The sequence below is a fragment of the Pinus tabuliformis genome, chromosome J (genome assembly GCF_031772625.1).
Source record: "Pinus tabuliformis cultivar Carrire ecotype Pingquan chromosome J, CPIR1, whole genome shotgun sequence".
In the NCBI taxonomy this organism is placed as follows: Eukaryota; Viridiplantae; Streptophyta; class Pinopsida; order Pinales; family Pinaceae; genus Pinus; species Pinus tabuliformis.
In genome coordinates, this window is record NC_142295.1 from 235,657,344 (window position 1) to 235,671,156 (window position 13,813).

The window sequence follows — 13,813 nt, forward strand, 5'->3', positions numbered from 1 at the left end:
ATGTTTTGAACAATTCCACCATTTCCGGAACCATTTTCTACCCTTTATACCACTCGTTCCTCCAGGACAAGTCACCTTTAAGCTCTTTCTCAACTCGTTAAAACCTATATGAAAATATTGCTGAGTATTTTTCCCTTTTTGACTAGTTAAAGAGAATAAAAATAGGGGGTACACTTTTACCTCTTTTCTGACCCTTTAAAAGTGACAAGATATCTGAGCCCTTATCATTTTAAACTCATTAACGGATGTGAAACATCATGCGCCCAGTGTAAGTTTACCCCTTTTTCCGGTTGGGAGGCACTACTTATGAAAAATGTACTCCTTGATTGATATGGTCAAGCAGTTCTCTCAAGTATTGTTTTCTACCTTTTCGGGCTCGAGAGACACAAATGTACAAAAAGGGACCATGTGGAGTTTTCTTTTACGTGTCTTTTTGAAACTCTCCAAAAATGAAAAATATACTGAGCTACACCTTGTTTGGACTCGTTAAACTATTAAAAGACATCGGATTCATCACCATGAAGAATGTGAGCTTCTCCTTCCTAGGGCTCGTTAAACTTACTAGGTCAGATTCATCCGAAGGATGAACTTACAATGCAAGCATGTGCTATCCCCTTCAAACTTGTGATAAAAAAATAATTGGGGTACATGCCAGAAATGGTGGGGGAAAATTTGGAAATCTATCAGTCGTGTCAATAGCTCACTCTTGAACATGACACTCTTTTCTTTGTGTCGGGTTGGGACATCCTCCTTTGCATTGTTGACATTCTTGGGTTTGGAACATTCATTTTTGCCTTCCATTTTATCTCTGCCACATCATCATGACCACCGATCCTATGGATCCAAAATCTACCAAACTTCCAGTTGTGTCGTGGATATGTTGAAGAGTTGTCCTTTTGTAGTTACACTTACCTATGATTCTCTATATCATCCAAAATATTTTTGCATCCTCTCGTCTCGTGTCGATGATATGGGATTCATTATGGCCATCCTTCGACATGGTCACTTTCCATCGACTTCGACTCATTATCCGAGAAGTTGATCGAGATACTCCCTTCCAGTACCTTAGAGCTTGTATGCCCTAATGGCAAGTTCTTCGCACTTGATGACAAGTTCACATCATTGGTTTTTGATCAAGTGATTTCATGGATGTTTGACTTCATTTCCTCTATTCACATTCCGTGGATTGTGCTGATAGTACCTTGAGGACAATTTTAATTAATTATGCTTTCTCTCGCACTTGTTAACAATTTACATCATTGACTAGTAATCAAGTGATTTTCAAGCATGTTCGACGTCAACACATCTATTCACATGCTAGGATCTGTACCTTGATCGGTTTGTGTTGGAGTGCAAGACCCTGGACTTAGATCACACAAGTCCAGGTTGTGAAGTGGTGTGACATGGTTATTTTGATATGCATGTCTCTTTCAGATGGCTGGCTATGACTAGACCATGAGTTATCATATGTGATCCTTCTCATTATTGGATGGCTGTGACCATACCTTGGTTTCTTTATGATCCTCTTTGACAGATTATTACGCCCACACCTAGATCCATTCACATGATCATTCTTTGGATGGTTACATCCATGCCACGATTTATGTATCATTTGACAGAGATCTCAGTTTATGTATATGTATCTGTACTTTCTTGCAAGTTTTCTGACGACAGACCGGTTCCCCACACTGATTTATAAAGCATTTCATCCCTCACTCCAGCTCGGCCTTCACACTTTAGGGGGCACTTGTTACAGAGAATTTTGTCACTGTCCCTATACTACCCATTCCTTGATCCTGGAGGACCTCTATAGTGAACCCCGCATGGTTTTCCTTCATGAAAAAACTCCCATTATGTTCCTCTTCATGAGCATATTATTTCCTTTTTGCACCATTTCCCTGAAACTTCTATTTTGCCCAGTTTACAAGACCAGCGCTAATGGCCTTTGTCTCCCCTGCGCTGATGTGTAGATTAGCACTAATCCTCACGTTGAACAGAGCAACTGGGTTGTGTTCCAGTCACATCGTCCCTGTTATGGAAAGTTTTTTAAATTGGATTCGAAGCTTCCAGCTCTAGAAGCTCCGTAACGAAAGTTTGGTAAATGGTTTGGCCAGATGGGGTCGAGGATGACAATTTGGGCTCCTTTCCCCTATAATGATGGAACTACCCCAAGGGGTAAGTCCTTCTCCCATGAGAAGATGATCCATCTCCCATCCTTATTTCCTATATAAACCTCCCTTCTTGCCAAGCACAAACTAGTGTGTGAGTGTGATAGTCATAGTTACAGTTTTGGCTGAGTGTGAATATACTATTTTGGATTAGACAAGCAAGCTATTACTAGTTGTAGCCATCTAGTTGTGGCCATCTAGTTGTGTGAGGAAGAAGTGTGTTTGGTTTGGAGTAAAGCCTAAATGGAAGAGCCTTTAAACTATTGTTGTTTGAAGCCATCATGGAATCCTAGCAGAAGTGTGGGAGAACCTGGTCTTGTCAGAGGAAGACTACAATGTCAAGATGAATGGTTGTAACCTCTCTTTGATGTTAATATATGTGACTATTGATTGATTTCCTACATGTTTTGTACTATTACATATACATGTCTTAACGCTTCTTGACTTGTTAAGTAGATTTAATTGCAATTTTTCTATTATTATGTTTGTGTGTTGTTGTTGTTCACTTGTTTCAAGAACTTGAAGAAGGAAGCAAGAGATTGTTGGAGTGAGAAAGCGAGGACATCATCAAACATGATAAGTGACCAAGAGGAAGGCCCTCTTGATTGGTTCTAACCTAAGGAAATATTCCATAGAATGTATCAATTGTGGCTAGACCCATTTACTTCACCACAAGGACCTTGAAGAGAGTTTGAGATGAAGGAAATGGGGCTCATGCATTACTTTCTTTGCATGGAGTTATGGAAGGGAGATGGGGAGTTGTTTTTTTCTCAAGGCAAGTATGCCAATGAGATACTCAGGAGATTCCAAATGGAGATCAGTAAACCCATGGAGACTCTTGTATCTGGTAACTGGAGGAACAAGGATGCTACTTTAGGGGAAGTAGTGGAGGCTACTATTTATAGGCAACTTGTGGGTTCACTCATGTATTTGGTGAACACATGACCAGATATGTGTTATGTAGTTAACCAACTTAGTCAAGTGATTTTTAGGCCTAGCAAGATGTATTGGAAGGCGAAAAAGCATGTATTGAGATAACTCAGAGGCACTAGTCAGTTTAAGTTGTAGTACAGACAAATAGAGGGAGTGAATATTCAAGGCTTCATCGATGCCAATTAGGCAGGGTGTCCATTTGATGCCAAGAGAACATCAGGAGGGATATTTAGTATTGGGTTAGCTGCAATTTCTTAGTATAGCAGGAAATAAAGACCGGTTGCACTAAGTTCGGTAGAGGCATAGAACATGGCTGGAAGTCAAGAAGCATGTGAGGTTATCTAGATGAGGAAGACCCTAGTTAGTTTGTTTAGTCAGCAGATGGATCCGACAATGATTTATTGTTATAATCAAAGTTGTATCAAACTCTCTGAAAATCTAGTTTTTCATGATTGGTCCAAGCATATAGATATTCAGTATCATCATCTCTGAGATTGTGTATTGAGGCAGATCATGTTGTTAGATTACATTCCCATGGAGGAGAAAGATGTTGACATCTTGACAAAGGCATTTCAAAGATGTAAATTCGAATTTCACAGAGACAGGATCGGGGTAGTGGATAATCCCTTTCTTGTTGAGAGGGAGTGTTGAGAAATGGAAACAAGAAATTCCAGTTTAATTTGTCCTTGAATTAAACTATGAATTAAAATAGAATTATTTTCTCATGGCAATTTGAAAATAATTAATTAAGTTTAATTCAATTAATTAATTTAGGAAATTTGAATTGGAAGTCTTTTAGAAGACATGTATATGTTCTCCCTAACTTATAGGAGTTCAAGATGAGTTATCAATGAGTTGTAATTAGTTAACTCAATTTATTCAGTGAAGTCCAGTTAAATTAGTTCCAATCAGTTTCAGGAACTAATAATGAGTAAACAATTAGTTGGGACACCAGTGACCTAATTAGTGCTACTCTAGCTAACTGAAGATTCCACCATCAGAAAATCATGAATTTTGATTATGAGAAAGACCCGGTTGAGACTAGAGTGCAGGGAAATTGTACTATTTGTTTTAGGTTTTTCTAAGTTGCACTGATAGTGCATGCAATCAGGAAATGATCCTTGAGGGATTGCGCTATCTTTAGAGGCTTTATTTCCCTTTAAATACAAGCTATTCTTCATAGGAATTATACATTGTTATAGAGACTTGGAGAGCTTGTGAATTAGCTAAGCTTTTTCCTTGAGCTTTCTTATGAGTTGGAGGTTGAATTTGTTGAGTGCTGGGATTGTTCTAGGGAGAACAAGCATTGTAATTTCATCTTGATTTTCTGTATTAATACAAAACAGATAGTGGTGTTTTGAGCTGTCGCTTTCCCAGGATATTTATTGTGTTATGTTCCTTTGATTTTCTTCCTCTATTGATTATTGTTTTCTCGATGTTTATGGGCTTCCACTGTAAATAGTAGAAGTAGATTCTTGTCTCTTGCTTTAGCAAATTGCATTAGCTTGTGAATCTACAAGTTTTTTCTACATGGTATTGGAGCAAGATTGTTTTTTTGGCCGAGAGTTTGCAAAGAATTTCTGTTAAACATTTTCAATAACTAATTGTAGATTTGCATTCCTTGGGAAAATATACCTAAATTCAAAAAACAAATCGTCCGAATTGGAGTTCGGATGAGGGCGATATCGCTGATTTGAAATCCGCTCTCTAGAGGAGATTTCGAAGTTTTGAGTTTTTGGGTTACAGGTGAAAGTCAAATTTGCATACATACTTCAGGATCAGTAGATGGCATTCCTTGGGTTGAAACTTGAGTATTCCTTAGAATTTAGCTTAGATTTTGTAGCCTGGAGGGACAGGATGGAGGCTGTGCTAGAAGATAATGGCTTGAAGGAATTCATTGATCAAGAAGTCCCCAAGCCAGCAACTATGGATGTACAGAACTTGGCCGAATGGAAGAAGTGTGTGGCGAAGGAAAAGTGGATAATCCTCGAGGGAGTTTGAGACCACATTGTCTCGAGTCTCCATGGAAAGGAAACTCCGCATGCTATGTGGAAAACATTGACGGACTTGTATCAGAATAAAAGTGATCAAAGGAAGTTGGCACTAAAGGACACACTTCATAAAATCAAGATGGAGAAAGGTGAGATGATTCCAAGGTACTTAACCAAGTTCACTCAATGTCGGGATGAACTTGGAAGTGTTGGAATCACGGTTCCAAGGAGGAGATGGTGAGTGTTTCTCTTCTTGGTCTCCCAAAGAGTTGGCATAGTTATCAGGAATTTTTCAATGGTCGGGAGAAATTGCTATAGTGGGAGCGACTGTGGTTAGATTTGATGCAGGATGAGATTAGGAGAAACACCAGGGATGGCTCTTCATCAAATATTGATGATGAAGAGAAATGTGCCTTAGCGATGAAGGCAAGGAAGGGGAAAGGTAAAATTTCTCGTTCCAAATTAGATTCTTTTCATGGAGGTAAGAAGAAGGACATGACAAAAGTTAAATGCTTTCATTGTCACAAGATGGGTCACTTTGCTACAAATTGTCAATTGAAGAAGTCCAAGGAGGAGTCCTCAGGAGGAGCGGCGGGTGAGGCTCTGGCCTCCCAATTCGAATTGGACTTTTCCAGCATTACATGCATGGTGTCTTTAATGATGGGAAGTGTCTGGTACTTAGACAGTGGAGCTTCTTTCCACATGACTGACGACAAAGAGTTATTTAGTGAATTGGAGGAGAAAGATCTCAAGATGCATATCGAGATGGGTGATGATGGTAAGTATAGTGTTACTAGTGTGCGCTCTATTACTTTGCAGAGGGAGCATGCAGCTCCACTCACCTTGAAGAATGTTATGCATGTACCCAGATTGGCGAAGAAATTGGTATCCATTTCCATGCTTGAGGATATAGGCTATGGTGTGATCTTCTCGAAAGGAAAGGCGTTCCTTTGACACATAGCCACGGGTCAAGTAAAGAAGATAGGGATTCAGGTGAAGAATATCTATAAGCTGGAGGTAGAGGAGTGTGCTACTTTGAGTTCAAAAGCATAAAAGATGCAGAGCCAAGATGTTGGTGAGTTGTGGCACAGGTGATTGAGCCACTTGCATCATAGGGCTTTAAAGATATTGCAGAAAATCTCTACTGGTCTTCCCAAAGGTATGCTTGAGCAACTTGATACATGCAAGCATTGTACTTTGGGAAAATACACCAAGTATTCCTTTGGAGATAAAGACAGGCGAGTAGAGTCTATTCTGGAGAGAGTCCATTAAGATGTTTTGACCATTCTCGACAATATCCACCACCAAACACAGGTATTATGTTATATTTGTAGATCTATTCTTGTAAATGATAGATATTTTTCATGCAGAGAAAGGATCAAACATTCACAAAGTTTTTTTAATTCGAATCATTGGTTAAGAAAGAGTCAGGTAAGAAGGTTAAAGCTCTACAAAGTGATAATGGTGGAGAATATGTCTCCAATGAGTCTTAGAACTTTTGTGCAGAGGAAGGAATTAAGTAAGAGTTGATGTAACCTCATAACCCTCAATAGAATGACATTGCTGAGAGAAAGAACATAAGCATAGTCGGGGTAGCAAGGGCGATGTTGCATGATCAAGGCCTACCACTACACTTGTGGGTTGAGGCATGCAACATAGCGGTTTATGTTTAGAATCGTAGCCCACTTCGGATACTTGAGAGTAAAACACTAGAGGAAGCTTATTCTAGTAAGAGACTAGATGTTAGTCACTTCAGGATTTTTGGGTCATCGGTTTATTGCCATGTGACCAAAGATGCATGGAAGAAGCTTGAGCCAACAACAGAGTTGGGGGTCTTTTTGGGGTACACTGATACTCCCCACAACTATCGGGTGTAAATGAAAACTAGTCGGATGACAGTGGTTCCTAATGTTGAGGAGCCTCATATTGATGTGGAGCAGCCACATGCAGAGGTTCCAGGAGTGGAGACATCCACTTAGGTAGAGTCTTCTAGAGAGGGAAGCAAGCGCACTAGAGAGGTTGACAGATTGTTGGATGATGCATAGGAGAATGTGGGAGCACCCTCTTCTCAGCGCAGATAGAGGAGGTCACCAGATAGGTACACTAGGTACATAGAACTTATGGGTGCATGTGTTGTGATAGATCCATCTTCCTTTCATGAAGTAGTGCAATGACCATTTTGGGTTGATGTGATGGTGGAGGAGTATGACTCCATTGTTTGAAATAGTGTTTGGGATGTGGTCCAAAGATCGGAGGAAAAGTCAGTTGTGAGCTCCCATTGGCTTTATAGGGTAAAGAAATCTACAGATGGTAGTGTGGAGAAGCATAAGGCCAGATTTGTGGCCCGTGGCTTTCCATAGGTAGAGGGTATTGACTATGATGAGACCTTTGCTCCTATTGCAAGGTACTCATCAATCAGATCTATTTTGGCACTATCAACAAAGATGGGTTGGAAGATCCATCGGATGGATGTGATGATTGTCTTCCTCAATGGCATGACTGAGGAAGAGGTGTACATAGAGTAGCCCGAAGGTTTTCAAACCTTGGACCATGAGTCCCATGTGTGCTAACACAAGAGAACGTTGTATGGGCTGAAGAAAGAACCCCGTGCTTGGTACACCAGGATAATTAGCTACTTCACTAGGTTAGGCTTCTCGAAGAGTGAAGGAGATGTGAACCTGTATCACATAGTGGTGGAAGGTAAGATTTTGATCATTTTACTTTATGTGGATGATCTCATACTGACAAGTGATGAGTAGCTCATCAAATCTTGCAAGGAGAACCTTACAAGAGAGTTTGAGATGGAGGACATGGGGATCATGCATTACTTTCTTGGCATGGAGGTATGGCAGGGAGATGTGGAGTTGTTTATTTCTCAAGGGAAGTATGCCAATGAGATAATCAGGAGATTCTGTATGGAGAGAATTATAGCCATGGAGACTCCTCTAGCTGGTAACTGGAGGAAGGAGGATGCTACTTCAGGGGAAGTAGTGGAAGCTACTGTTTACAGGTAGCTTGTGGGTTCACTCATGTACTTGGTGAACACACGACCAGATATGTGTTATGAAGTTAACTAGCTTAGTCAAGCGATTGTTAGGCCTACCAAGTTGTATTGGAAGGTGGAAAAGCGTGTATTGAGATACCTCAGAGGCACTACTCAGTTTGGGTTGTGGTACAGATGGAAAAAGGGAGTGAATCTTCAAGGCTTCACCGATGTAGATTGGGTGGGGTGTCTATTTGATAGGAAGAGCACATCGGGAGGGATCTTTAGTATTGGGTCAGCTGCAGTTTCTTGGGACAGTGGGAAACAGAGATTAGTTGCACTAAGTTCAGCAGAGGTAGAGTACATGGTTGGAAGTTAAGTAGCATGTGAGGCTATTTGGATGAGGAAGATCCTGGTTGGTTTGTTTGGTCAACAGATGGATTTGATAGTGATTTATTGTGATAATCAGAGTTGTATCAAACTCTATGAAAATCCAATTTTTCATGATCGATCCAAGCATATAGATATCGGGTATCATCATCTCAAATATTGTGTATTGAGGCAGATCATGTTGTTAGATTACATTCCCATGGAGGAGCAAGGTGTTGAAATCTTGACAAAGGCATTTCCAAGATGTAAATTCAAGTTTCAGAGAGACAAGATCGGGGTAGTGGATAATCACTTTCTTGTTGAAAGGGAGTGTTGATAAATGGCAACAAGAAATTCTAGTTTAATTTGTCCTTGAATTAAATTGTTAATTAAAATATAATTCTTTTCTCATAGAAATTTTAAAATAATTAATTAAGTGCACTGCGTAAATCCCCCATACTTAAATTCAAAAAGAGTCAAGGGATCTCTACTTGAATGGTTCATGAGGCACAATACTTGCTAAGGTTTTGCAAATGGGGTAGCAAGCTAAGTGGGCTTGATTGTGGGGAAAAACTCCACAGTTAAGCGCGCTTGAGCCAGAGGAGTTCTGGGATGGGTGACCTCCTGGAAAGTCCTGGTTACCGGGTGCAAGCCCCAGAAGTGATGATTGATGCTATGTGATTCGTTCTCCACATTTCACTAGTTTCAATCCCACTTCTTCACCCCTGTGAGCATCACCCGATGCAATGAGTGCTAAGTGAACTATTCAAAAATCATGAGAAATTAGTCAGTTACGACTACCTCTCATGGAAATGGTCATACGTTTGAATGACTTACTTAACGCAGTTGAATCCCAAAAATGATATCTAATATAATTAATTAAGTTTAATTAACTTAATTAATTTAGGAAATTCGAATTGGAAGTCTTTTAGAAGACATGTATATGTTCTTCCTAACTTATAGGAGTTCATGATAAGTAATGAATGGGTTGTAATTAGTTAAATCAGTTTATTGAGTTAAGTCCACTTAAATTAGTTCCAATCAGTTTTAGGAACTAATAGTGAGTAAATGGTCAGTTGGGACACTAGTGACCTAATTAGTGTTACTCTAGTTAACTGAAAATTCCCCCATCATAAAATCTTGCATGTTGATTCTAAGAAGGACCCAGTTGATACTAGAGTGCAGGGACATTGTACTATTTGTTTTATATTTTTTTGAGTTGCACTGACAGTGCATGCAATCAAGAATTGATCCTTAAGGGATTGTGCTATTTTTAGATGTTTTATTTCCCTTTAAATACAAGCTATTCTTCATAGGAATTATACATTAGAATAGATACTTGGAGAGCTTGTGAATTGGCTAAGCTTTGGCCTTGAGATTGATTATGAGTTTGAGATTGAATTTTTTGAGTGCTAGGATTGTTCTAGAGAGAACATGCATTGTAGTTTAAGCCTGATTTTCTGAATTAATACAAAACAGATAGAGGGGTTTTGAGTTGTGGCTTTCCCAGGATATTTATTGTGTTATGTGCCTTTGATTATCTTCCTCTATTGATTAATGTTTGCTTTATGTTTATGGGCTCTCACTGTATAGAGTAGAAGTAGATTCTTGTCTCTTGCTTTAGAAAATTGCATTAGCTTGTGCATCTGTGGGTTTCTTCTACATGGTATCAGAGCAAGATTGTTTTTTGGGTTGAGTGTTTGCAAAGAAGTTCTGATAGATTCTATGCAAAATATCCAGAAGGAAATTGTAGATTTGGATTCCTTGGGAAAAGATACCCATATTAAAAAAAACGGTTGAATCAGAGTTCGGATGAGGGCGATATCACTTATTTAAAATCAACTCTCTAGAGGAGATTTTGAATTTTTGAGTTTCTGGGTTACATGTGAAAGTCGAATTTGCATACATACTTTAAGATCGACATATGGCATTCCATGGGTTGAGGCTTGAGTATGCCTTGGAATGCAACTCAAATTTTATAGCCTGGACGAATAGGATGGAGGCTGTGCTAGAAGATAATGGCTTGAAGGAATTCATTGATCAAGAAGTCCCCAAGCCAGCTACTACAGATGCACAGAACTTGGCCGAATGAAAGAAGTGTGTCGAGAAGGCAAGGTGGATATTCCTTGAGGGAGTTGGAGACCACATTGTCTTGAGTCTCCATGGAAAGGAAACTCTGCATGCTATGTGGAAAACATTGACAGACTTGTATCAGAATATCAGTGATCAAAGGAAGTTGGTACTGAAGGATAAACTTCATAAAATCAAGATGGAGAAAGGCGAGACGATTCCAAAGTACTTGACCAAGTTCACTCAATGTCAGGATGAATTTGGAAGTGTTGGAATCATGGTTTCTGAGGAGGATATGGTGAGCCTTGCTCTTCTTGGACTCCCAAAGAGTTGGCATAATTATGAAGACTCTGTTAAGGGCCAGGAGAAACTGTGAGATTGGGAACGACTGTGGTCAATTTGATGTACGATGAGATCAAAAGAAACACCAAGGATGGTTCCTCATCAAAGACTGATGATGAAGAGAATTGTTCCTTAGCGATGAAGGCAAGGAAGGGGAAAGGTAAAATTTCTCGTTCCAAATTAGATTCTTATCATGGAGGTAAGAAGAAGGACATGACAAAAGTTAAAAGCTTTCAATGTCACAAGATGGGTCACTTTGCTACAAATTGTCGATTGAAGAAGTCCAACGAGAAGTCCTCAGGAGGAGAAGCAGGTGAGGATTTGGCCTCCCAATTCAAATTGGATTTTTCCCTCATTGCATGCATGGTGTCTTCAATGATGGGAAGTGTCTGGTACTTAGAAAGTGGATCTTCTTTCCACATGACTGGCGACAAAGAGTTATTTAGTGAACTAGAGGAGAAAGATCTCAAGATGGATATCGAGGTGGGTGATGACAGTAAGTATAGTGTTACTTGTGTGGGAACTATTAGTTTTTAGAGGGAGCATGTAGCTCCACTCACCTTGAATAATTTTATGCATGTACCTAGACTGACGAAGAACTTGGTATCCATTTCCATGCTTGAGGATAGAGGCTATGATGTGCTCTTCTTGAAAGGAATACATTCCTTTGACACATAGCCACAGGTCAAGTAAAGAAGATAGGGATTCGGGTGAAGAATCTCTATAAGCTGGAGGTAGAGGAGTGTGCTGCTTTGAGTTCAAAAGCAGAAAAGATGCAAAGCCAAGATGTTGGTGAGTTGTGGCATAGGTGATTGGGCCACTTGCATCATGGGCCTTGAAAGATATTGCAGAAAATATCTATCGGTCTTCCTAGAGGTACACTTGAGCAAGTTGATACATGTAAGGGTTATACTTTGGGAAAATACACCAAGTATTCCTTTGGAGATAGAGACAGTCGAGAAGAGTCTATTCTAGAGAGAGCCCATTCAGATGTGTGTGGACCATTCTCGATGGTATCCATTGCCAAATACATGTATTATGTCATATTTATAGGTGTCTGTTCTCGTAAATGCTACATATTTTTCATGCAGAGAAAGGATCATACATTCACAAAGTTTTGTGAATTCAAAGCATAGGTCGAGAAAGAGTTAGGCAAGAAGTTTAAAGCTCTACAAAGTGATAACAGTGGAGAATATGTCTCCAATGAGTTTAATAACTTCTGTGCAGCGGAAGGGATTAAATGAGAGTTGACAAAACTTCATAACCCTCAATAGAATGGAGTTGAAGAGAGGAAGAACACGAGCATAGTAGGGGAAGCAAGGGCGATATTGCATGATTAGGGCCTACCACTACACTTGTGTGCTGAGGCATGAAACACATCGGTTTATGTTCATAACCGTAGCCCACATCAAATACTTGAGAGTAAAACACCAGAGGAAGCTTATTCCTGTAAGAGGCCAGATGTTTGTCACTTTAGGATTTTTGGGTCATTGGTTTATTGCCATGTGACCAAAGATGCAAGGAAGAAGCTTGAGCCAACAAAAGAGTTGGGGATCTTTGTGTGGTACATGGATACTCTCCACAACTATCAAGTTGACATGCAAACCAGTCAAATGACAGTGGTTTGTAGGGATGTCAAGTTTGATGAGGAGAAGGCCATGGGAGTATCTCTTGAGAGGGAGCTAGAGCTACATGCGGAGGAGGAAATTTTAGTTCCTAAGGTTGAGGAGCCTCATATTGATGTTGAGTAACCACATGTAGAGGTTCCAGGAGTGGAGAAGTCCACTTAGTTAGAGTTTTCCAGAGAGAGAAGAAAGCACAATAGAGATGCTGACAAATTGTTGGATGATGCACAGGATAATGTGGAAGCACCCTCTTCTCAGCGCAGACAGAGGAGGTCACCAGAGAGGTACACTGGATACATGGCACTTATGGGTGCATGTGTTGTGATAGAGCCATCTTCCTTTCAGGAAGTAGTACAAGAGCCAGTTTGGGTTGATGCGATGGTGGAGGAGTATGACTCCATAGTTCGAAATAGTGTTTGGGATGTGGTCTAGAGAGCATAGGACAAGTTAGTTGTGAGCTCCCGTTGGCTTTACAAGGTAAAGAAAGTTGTAGATGGTAGTGTGGAGAAGCATAAGGCCAGATTTGTAGCCCGTGGCTTTTCACAGGTAGAGGGGATTGGCTATGATGAGACCTTTGCTCCTGTTGCAAGGTACTCATCAATCAGATCTATTTTGGCACTATCAGTATAGATGGGTTGGAAGATCCATCAGATGGATCTGAAGACTACCTTCCTCAATGGCATGATTGAGGAAGAGGTGTACATGGAGCAGCCTAAAGGTTTTGAAACCTTGGACCGTGAGTCACATGTGTGCTGACCCAAGAGAGCATTGTATGGGCTGAAGTAAGCACCCCGTGCTTGGTACACCAGGATAGATAGCTACTTCACTAGGCTGTGCTTCTTGAAGTGTGAAGCAGATGTGAACATGTATCACATAGTGGTGGAAGGTAAGATTTTGTTCATTTTACATTATGTAGATGATCTCATACTGACAGGTGATGTGAAGCTCATCAAATCTTGCAAGGAGGACCTTGCAAGAGATTTTTAGATGAAGGACATGGGGCTCATGAATTAATTTCTTGGCATGGAGGTATAGCAGGGAGATGGGGAGTTGTTTGTTTCTCAAGGAAAGTATGGCAACGAGATACTCAGGAGATTCCGCATGGAGAGTAGTAAACCCATGGAGACTCCTCTAGCTGGTAACTGGAGGAAGGAGGATGCTACTTCAGGGTAAGTAGTGGAAGATATTGTTTACAGGCAGCTTGTGGGTTAACTCATGTACTTGGTGAACACACGACCAGATATATGTTATGTAGTTAACCAACTTTGTCAAGTGGTTGTTAGGCCTACCAAACTATATTGGAAGGTGGAAAAGCATGTATTGAGATACCTC